Source organism: Penaeus vannamei, chromosome 34, assembly GCF_042767895.1.
Source record: "Penaeus vannamei isolate JL-2024 chromosome 34, ASM4276789v1, whole genome shotgun sequence".
Lineage (NCBI taxonomy): Eukaryota > Metazoa > Arthropoda > Malacostraca > Decapoda > Penaeidae > Penaeus > Penaeus vannamei.
Window position 1 is genome coordinate 20332220 of NC_091582.1, and position 10000 is coordinate 20342219.

A 10000-nucleotide genomic window follows, 5' to 3' on the forward strand; every position below is an offset into this window, starting at 1 on the left:
CTTTTCGTGTTTTTTTTTTATTAGATTTTGCCTGCTTTTCATGTGGTTTTATCTGCTCTTCGTATGTTTTTTATCTGCTTTTCATATGTTTTTATCTGCTTTTCATGTGTTTTTATCTGTTTTTCGTGTTTTTCATGTTTTGTTTCTACTTTTTCTCTTCTCAATTACCCTTCATCTGTTTTCATTTGCATTTTGTCTGTAATTCATCTGCTTTCCATCTGGTATTTATCTGCTTTTCAAATCCCATTTATCTGCTTATATATTTGTTATTCATCTGCATTTTATCTGTTTTTTTATATATTGTTCATTTACTTTTTCTGATTTTATCTGCTATGCGTGTCTTATTTATTTTTCATCTGTTTTTCATTTCCTTTTTATCTGCACTTTTCCTGTTCTTCATCTTTCTATACACGTTTTACCTGCTTTTTATCCGCTTTTCATCTGGCTTTTAACCATTTTTCATCTACTTTCTATACACATTTTACCTTTTATCCGCTTTTCATCCTTTTAACCTGCTCCTCATCTACTTTCTATACACCCGCTTTCATCTACTTCCTGTACACGTTTCACCCGCTTTTTCATCTGTTATTCACCTGCTTTTCACTCGCTCCCCTCTGATGCAGCGACGCGCGTGTCTCTTGCACCAATGAGCAACTTCATCGCTTGAGGGGAAGGGGGGAGGGGGGGGGGGGGAGGGGAGGTAACTGCTGGTTTTACGTCACACAGGGTTTTCCATTTGTCTCTCTGGTTTAGTTTTAGTTTTTGTTTTATTATTTTTTTTTTGGGGGGGGGGCGGGGGAGGGGAGGTTCTGGGTTCGTGTGAAGGAAATGTTGATTGTTATTGTTATTATTATTGTTATTATTGTTGTTATTTTTATTATTATTATAATAATTATTATTGTTGTTATTAGTATCATTGTTATTATTATTATTATTATTATTATTATTATTATTGTTATTGTTGTTATTATTATTATTATTATTACTATTATTATCATTAGTATTATTATTATTATTTTGTTATTATTATTATTATTATTATTAGGATTATTATTATTTCTATTATTATTATTTAAAGAAAGGGCGAGAGGGAAGTATGAGGAGGGGTGAAGGAGGGAAGAGAACAGGGAAAGGAGGTGTAGAAAGGAAGAGAGAGGGGGGATGGGGAGAGGAAGGGATAGGGGTAGGAAGAGATGAAGGGAGAGATAATGGACGATGGGCGAGGGAGAGAGAGAGAAGAGGACAAAGACAGGTATTGAGAAAGAAAGAGAAAAGGAGGGAGGGAAAGTGAGAAAGAATCATATTATCTGTTTTAGTTTCTGAAGAGCAATTCGACTGGGAAACAAAAAACTTAGAGACACGAAACCAGAATCCTTCTAATTCTAAAAAAAAAAAATAAATAAATAAATAAAACAGTACCTTTTAAATCTAAAATCATAACATCAAACTACAATCACCCTCATAACTCATAACTCATAACATTCAGCCTTTCGTCTCGCCCACAACAACTGGTTAATTCGATAATCTCTCCACAAACAATATATGTACGCTCGTATTTGATGGCGAGTGCAAGCCCGCGGTCCCTATATATTCCAAAATATGTTTCTGTGTAAACGAAACTTAGACAGGCCATGTTAGCGGGTCGGTTCTGTACACATTTTCAGATACCGATGTAGACGACTGTTTCGGTGAATATTCAAACTCCATTTACATCCGTTTGCAATTAGCGTTTTAATAATCGTTTCTGATGACCAATTGATTTGCTACATTTCCATGGTCGGGGGTTTATTTTGCGAAGGGGAAATGGCGGACAAATCCATACGGAACACGGGGCGTTTGCGCGGTTCGCTGCCCCGGGGATGTGAACGAACCACGGGGGCGGCTGGTATTGGCGGCCGGATTTTAGATTTACGGAAGAATATTGAAAATGTGGCCGTTTTCTCAAACTAATTTACTTTCTTTCGTTTTTTTTTTCTTTTTTTTTATTGGCAATTTACGCAAAGAGACGTACAGACAGACGTACATATACACAATAATGATGATAATACTAACGCTTGTAATGATAATGAATAATAATTGTCAGTGGTAATAACAATATAATTAGCATTGACATTAATGGTGATTATTATTATCATAATGATGATTATGATAACAGTATCAATGATAATGATAATAGTAATAATTATAATAATAGTAATAATAGTATGAATAATATGAATAAAATGAATAGTATTGTAAGAATGATGATACTGTTACCGCTAATACTAATGACAGTAATAGTAATAACAATAAAGATAATAATTATGATGTTATATGTAATGATAATGGTAAAAAGATTATAATAATGATGATGATATCAATGAAAAAGAAATTATTACAGAGAGAAAAATTATATACACTTGCTCAAGCTCAAGAACATCAATCTGGAGAGTTCCAAGAATTCGTTAGTCTGTGTAACTCAAACTGACTTAGATTGAAGTATTAGATGAAGACATGAAGAATTATAAAATCACTGTCTCGGGGTTTTAAGAGAGAGAGAGAGAGAGAGAAATGGAAGAGAAAGTGGTAAGTCTGGAGTTATTATTGAGAATTATAAAATCACTCGGGGTTTTGATAGAGAGAGAGAGAGAGAGATAGATAGATAGATAGAGAGAAAAAGAGAGAGAGAGAGAGAGAGAGAGAATAGAAGAGAAAGTGGTAAGTCTGGAATTATTATTGAGAATTATAAAATCACTGTCTTGGGGTTTTAAGAGAGAGAGAGAGAGGGAGGGAGAGAGAGTGAGAGGTAGAGAGAGAGAGAGAGAGAGAGAGAGAGAGAGAGAGAAATGGAAGAGAAAGTGGTAAGTCTGGAGTTATTATTGAGAATTATAAAATCACTCGGGGTTTTAATAGAGAGAGAGAGAGAGAATAGAAGAGAAAGTGGTAAGTCTGGAATTATTATTGAGAATTATAAAATCACTGTCTTGGGGTTTTAAGAGAGAGAGAGAGAGAGGGAGGGAGAGAGAGAGAGAGAGAGAGAGAGAGAGATAGATAGATAGATAGATAGAGAGAAAGAGAGAGAGAGAGAGAGAGAGAGAGAATGGAAGAGAAAGTGGTAAGTCTGGAGTTCTTATTGAGAACGGCAGAGGCTGGACATAACGCTGAAATATCTAATTACTTGATTTCAAGATCTAAGCCACGGAATCAACGAATCGGAGGTTGTGAATATAATGATGATGATAGTAATAATGATGACGAAAATTATGATAATGATGGTAATAATGATAATGATGGTAATGATAATAATGATATGAAGGGTAGTGATAAATGTGATAATAATGACAACAAAGACTATAATGAGCATGGTAATAATGGTAATAATATTGATGAATGTGATGATAACAAAGACAACGAAGACTATAACGATGATAGTAATAACGATAATAATAACAGGATTGGTAATGAATGTGATAACGATAATGACGACAAGGACTATAATGATAACGATTGATAACAGCATCGTATCATAAATCATAAAACTAGAACTACGACAACACGAGTTGGCGAAATCCCAAGCAAGCAATCGAACACATCATCTCCCTGACATATTGACGATTTACAAAGAGAGAGAGAAAAAAAAAGAAGAGAGAGGGGGGGAAGAAGAGAGAGAGAGAGAGAGAGAGGGAAGAAGAGAGAGAGAGGGAAGAGAGAGAGAGAGAGAGAGGGAAGAAGAAGAAGAGAGAGGGGGGGAGGGAGGGAAGAAGCGAGAGAGAGAGGGAAGAAGAGAGAGAGAGAGGAAAGAAGAGAAAGAGAGAGGGGGGTGAGAAGAGAGAGAGAGGGAAGAAGAGGGAGAGAGAGACAGAGAGAGGGAAGAAAAGAGAGAGAGAGAGAGACCGAGAGAGAGAGAGAAACAAAATAGCAATTCAAGTGATAAAGCAGATATGAGTCAATGGAATGGGAATCTGGAGAACGAGAGTGAGTTCCGGAGGGAATGGAAGAAAACCTGGAATCTTCGAGAAGTGAGAGACATTCCCGTTTTGTCGGTTCCCTGGGAATGATAGCTAGGAATTTAAGGAACTGGTAAAAAAGAAAGAAAAAAAGGAATTACTTGTGTTATTGATTTTTTTTTCTTAGTCGTATTATTTTGCACTATCATGATGGTAATTATGATGATAATGTTCACGATAATGATAATATGAATAATGATTATGATAATGGTGATAATAATAATGATAACGGTAATAATAATAATGATGATGGTACTAATAATAAATATGATAATGACAATTCATATGATAATGAAAGTAATAACTCAGTGGCAATGATAATGATAATAGGAATAAGAATGAAAATGAAGTTGATAAAAACGAGGATGACAACAATTCTTAATAAAATTGTCACTAAAACAATCCATCATCGCCTAAAACATTTTATTTCATAATATATGCGCACACTTCCCTATTCAAAACCCTATAAATCACGTGTTTTTTAAAGGACCCGTTTTCTTTCATAAATAACAAGTGCCTGGAGCTATGCGTCATTCCGCCCGACCTCGTAAATTTTCTCTCGCAAGTTTCTTGTTGCAATCTTGCTCGTATGATCCACCTATTGCAATCCTTGTTACTTACGAGGAGCAGTTGTTCATTCGCAAGATATTTTTTATTGTCCCCCGAGTATAGAAGTTTTCTCTAATGACCAAAGTTTAGCGTCCGAAACTGCGTTAGTTAACGTGCGTTAGAGACGATCCTCTTCTCGTCATCGCTGTTTTCGGACTTCATCAGCTGGATGCGATTCCTGGCTGGCGCGCGGGAGCGAGTTTTTGTCTTTTGTTTATTATTATCGTTTGGTTTTTGTTTATTATTTAGCTACGTGGGATTTAAATTATTTTTCTTTATTTTTCTATTTATTTATTTATCTGTTTAGCGTTATCATTATTATCCTCCTTTTCTCCTTCCTCCTCCTCCTCCAACTGCAACTCATCATCATCATTATTATCATCATCATCATCATCATCATCATCATCATCATCATCATCATCATCATCCCCACCACCATCATTATTATCATTATTATTAGATATTTTCTCTTAATATAGTAGTTTCTCTATTACGGATAGTACGCAACACATTAAAATTCCACAATATTATCCGTTATTTTCACAGTAGCTTGTTTTTCACTTTTGCACATCAATATTGCACAAGTTGTAATTCCTAAACTTCAGAAATTCCCGTTTATTTTTTTTCCCAACAGTAGCACACGAGAGTGGTTGAAGTTGTGGATTACTAACTATATAACTAAACCGATTCCAATTTCGGGAAAGAAGTAATTGGCAACTCACCCCAGACTCTGGGTTAAGTTGCCTATTAGCTGTATTTTCTGTAAAAAAAAAAAAAAAAATAAAAGAATAAAAATACAGTGGTATTTACGTGTATTTTATATCTAAAAACTATATGATATTTCCTGTTTTGAGTTTTCTGTCTTCGATACCAATTATATTTTGTAAATAGATTTTTTTCTTCCTATCTCTCCCCAGATTGGATTCAGTGTAGATACGTGCTTATTTTATTTTCTGCGTATGGAAATTATTTTAAGATAGACATAAGATAGTATTTTGTATAGTTTTCTATGTATATGATGCATACACACACATATATATAGATATAAGTACACACAGATACACACACACACACACACACACACACACACACACACACACACACACACACACACACACACACACACACACACACAAAACACCCCCCCCCCCCACAAACACACACACAACCCTCCCCTCACACCCAACCCCCCCCCCACACACACAACCCTCCTCCCACACACACACAACTCTCCTCCCACACACACAACCACCCCCCATACCCAACCCCCCCACCTCCACCCCACCCACACAACCCCCACCCACCCCACACCCCCTTATATATATGTATACACTGTATGTGCAGACGAAGACATCTCCGAGCGGCGGTTCGTGCTTGTCGCCGCATTACGCAACCGACGCGTGTGCTGTGTAATGCACTTAAGTCGACGCTTCTTGCATCACAAGGCCAAGGGAGGCTGGATATATCCTCGGGCCATCGCGCTCTCCTTTGCCCGCTTTTCTCTCTTCCTCTTCCGTTGCTTTATCGTCTTTTTCTCTCCGTTATTCTGTTTCTTTGCCCGCTTTTCTCTCTTCCTCTTCCTCTGCTTTATCCTCCTTTATTCTGTTTCTTTGCCCGCTTTTCGCTTCTTCCTCTTCCTCTGCTTTATCGTCTTTTCTCTCCTTTATTCTGTTTCTTTGCCAGCTTTTCTCTTCTTCCTCTGCTTTAATCCTCTTTTCTCTCCCTCTCCCTCTCCCTCTGCTTTATCCTCTTTTCTCTCCCTCTTCCTCTTCCTTTGCCCGCTTTTCTCTCTTCCTCTTCCTCTGCTTTATCCTCTTTTTCTCTCCTTTATTCTGTTTCTTTGCCCGCTTTTCACTTCTTCCTCTGCTTTAATCTATTCTTTCCCTCTTCCTCTGCTTTATCCTCTTTTCTCTCCCTCTTCCTCTTCCTTTGCACGCTTTTCTCTCTTCCTCTTCCTCTGCTTTATCGTCTTTTCTCTCCTTTATTCTGTTTCTTTGCCCACTTTTCGTTTCTTCCTCTGCTTTAATCCTCTTTTCTCTCCCTCTCCCTCTGCTTTATCCTCCTTTCTCTCCCTCTTCCTCTTCCTTTGCCCCCTTTTCTCTCCCTCTTCCTCTATTTATCCTCTTTTCTCTCCCTCTTCCTCTGCTTTATCCTCTTTCTTTTCCCTCTTTTCTATCCTTCTTCCTTTGCCTTCTTTTCTCTCCCTCTCCCTCTTCTTTATCCTCTTTTCTCTCCCTCTTTCTTTCCTTTATCCTCTTTTCTCTTCCTCTCCTTTATCCTCTTTTCTCTCCCTCTTCCTCTCCTTTATCCTCTTTTCTCTCCCTCTTCCTCTTCTTTATCCTCTTTTCTCTCCCTCTTCCTCTCCTTTATCCTCTTTTCTCTCCCTCTTCCTCTTCTTTATCCTCTTTTCTCTCTCTTCCTCTGCTTCGTCCTCTTTTCTCTCCCTCCTCCTCTCCTTTATCCTCTCCCTTGTCATGTTCGAGGTCTTTCGTCGTCGCTGTTATCGACTTGCTCTCTCTTTTTTTGCCTTTTCTTCTTTTTCTTCTTTCGTCCTCCTCCTCTTCAACCTCCTTGTTCTCTTTTTTGTTTTACCTCTCTTCTTTTTCTTTCGTCCTTCTCTCCAACCTCTTCTTCTTCTTCCATCTTCTCAACTACCTCCTCCTTCTCCTCTCTCCTTCTTTTCTCTCTTTCACTTCTCTTCTTCTTCTTAGTCTTCCTCTTCCTCCTTCCTCTCTTCCTCATTTAGCTATTCAGCCTTCAGCTTGACTCCTCGAGCAGAAGCTAGTCTAACCTTACGTCTGTGTGAGTGGCAGAGAGAGGGAAGAGGGAGAGGGGAGAGGAGAGAGGGAAGAGGGAGAGGGGAGAGGGAGAGGAGAGGGGAGAGGGAAGAGGGAGGAGGGAGAGGGAGAGGGTGGGGGAGGAGGGAGAGGGAGAGAGAGGAGGGATGGGAGAGGAAGGGGAGGAGAGGGAGAGGGGAAGGGGAGGGAGGAAGAAGGAGAGGGGAGAGGGAGAGGGATGAAGGATGAGGGGAGAAGGAAGAGGGGAGGGGGAGAGAGGGGGAGAGGGAGAGGCAGGGAGAAAGTAGGGGAGAGGGAGAGGGAGAGGAGAGGAGGGAGGGAGAGGGGAGGAAACTGGGAGAGGGGAGACAGAGGGAGAAGACAGGTGAAGGAGAGTGGAGACGACAGAGGGAAGAAGGGTGGCAGTAGATTGGGAAAGAGAGAGAGAGAGAGAGAGAGAGAGAGAGAGAGAGAGAGAGAGAGAGAGAGAGAGAGAGAGAGAGAGAGAGAGAGAGAGAGGAGGGGAAGGAAGAGGGAGAAGGGAAGGCAGAAAGGAATGAAAAAGATATTATGCAGAGGTGAGAGAGATGGAGAAGGGAGAGGGAGATGTGAAAGAGAGAAATTAAGGATAGATATAAGAGAGGGAGAAGGGAGAGAGAGAGGGGAAATGAGAGAGGGAAAGAGGAAATGGATAGGGAGAAGGGAGAGAGAGAGGAAATGAGAGAGGGAGAAGGGAAAGAGAGAGAGAGAAGGGAAGAGAAAGGATGAGAGAGAGGGAGAAGAGAGAGAGAAAAAAGGAGAGAGAGAGAGAGAGAGAGAGAGAGAGAGAGAGAGAGAGAGAGAGAGAGAGAGAGAGAGAGAGAGAGAGAGAGAGAGAGAGAGAGAGAGAGAAAGAGCGAGAGAGAGAGAGAGAGAGAGAGAGAGAGAGAAGAGAAGAGAGAGAGAGAGAAAAAGGGAGAGAGAGAGAGAGAGAGAGAGAGAGAAAGGGGAGAGAGAGAGAGAGAGAGAGAGAGAGAGAGAGAGAGAGAGAGAAGAGAGAGAGAGAGGGAGGGAGAAGAGAGAGAGAGAGAGAGAGAGAGAGAGGAAGAAAAGAAAGAGAGAGAAAAAAGAAGAGAGCGCGAGAGAGAGGAAGAAAAGAAAGAGAGAGAGGAGGGAGAGGGACGACGCATCTCCATTGTAATGCTCACGTTCCCAAGAGCGTTTGAATATATACTTTACGTTCACGTGCGCTCGTGTGCGTATGTGTGCGTGTGCGTATATTGCGTATGTGTAAGTCTGTGTGTATACATGTGTGTGCAAGTACAAGTGTATATGCTTAGTATGTATGTGTCGTGTGTGTGTGTGTGGACAAAGTGGACGAGTGAGAGTGAGATTAATTGGTTTATATGTCTGTCTTTCTGTGTACTCGTGTATATATCTATGTGTGCTTGTGTGCGTGTGTGTGCAAGTGCAAGTGTATATGCCTAGTATGTATGTGTCGTGTGTGAGTTGACAAAGTGAACGAGTGGGAGTGAGATTAGTTGGTTTATATGTCTGTCTTTCTGTGTACTCGTGTATATATCTATGTGTGCGTGTGTGTTTGCGTGCGTGTGTGTGTGTGTGTGTGTGTTTGTGTTTTTGTGTCTGTATGTGTGTTTGTGTGTATGGTCGTGTGTGTGTGTGTAGGTGTGTGTTTGTAGGTGTTTGTGTGTTTGTATGTATGTGCATTCACGCGTGCGAGTATACGTACGCATTTCCATACTTATGTAAGCCTGTATATGCATAGTATCATCACATCTGTTCCCCATCACATTCTGAACTGATCTGTTCACATCTGACAGAGAAGTGATAAGCGACAGAGCGATAACAGGAGAATGAACAAATAACAGATAAGCGCCGGTGCTGTGAGAGTTGCTGTACAGGAGAGAAGGAGAGCAAGAGAGACAGTGAGAGGAGCAAGAGAAGCAGAGAGAAAGAAAGCAAGAGAAACAGAGAGAAAGAGAGCAAGTGAAGCAGAGAGAAAGAGAGCAAGAGAAGCAGAGAGAAAGAGAGCAAGAGAAGCAGAGAGTAAGAGCAACAGAGAGAGGAGCAAGAGAAGCAGAGAGAAAGAGAGCAAGAGAAGCAGAGAGAAAGAGAGCAAGAGAAACAGAGAGAGGAGCAAGAGAAGCAGAGAGAAAGAAAGCAAGACAAGCAGAGAGAAATAGAGCAAGAGAAGCAGAGAGAAAGAGAGCAAGAGAAGCAGATAGAGGAGCAAGAGAAGCAGAGAGAAATAGAGCAAGAGAAGCAGAGAGAAAGAGAGCAAGAGAAGCAGAGAGAAAGAGAGCAAGAGAAGCAGAGAGATAGAGAGCAAGAGAAGCAGAGAGAAAGAGCGCAAGAGAAGCAGAGAGAAAGAGAGCAAGAGAAGCAGAGAGAAAGAGAGCAAGAGAAGCAGAGAGAAAGAGAGCAAGAGAAGCAGAGAGAAAGAGCGCAAGAGAAGCAGAGAGCAAGAGAAGTAGAGAGCAAGAGAAACAGAGAGAGGAGCAAGAGAAGCAGAGAGAAAGAGAGCAAGAGAAGCAGAGAGAAAGAGAGCAAGAGAAGCAGAGAGAAAGAGAGCAAGAGAAACAGAGAGAGGAGCAAGAGAAGCAGAGAGAAAGAGAGCAAGAGAAACAG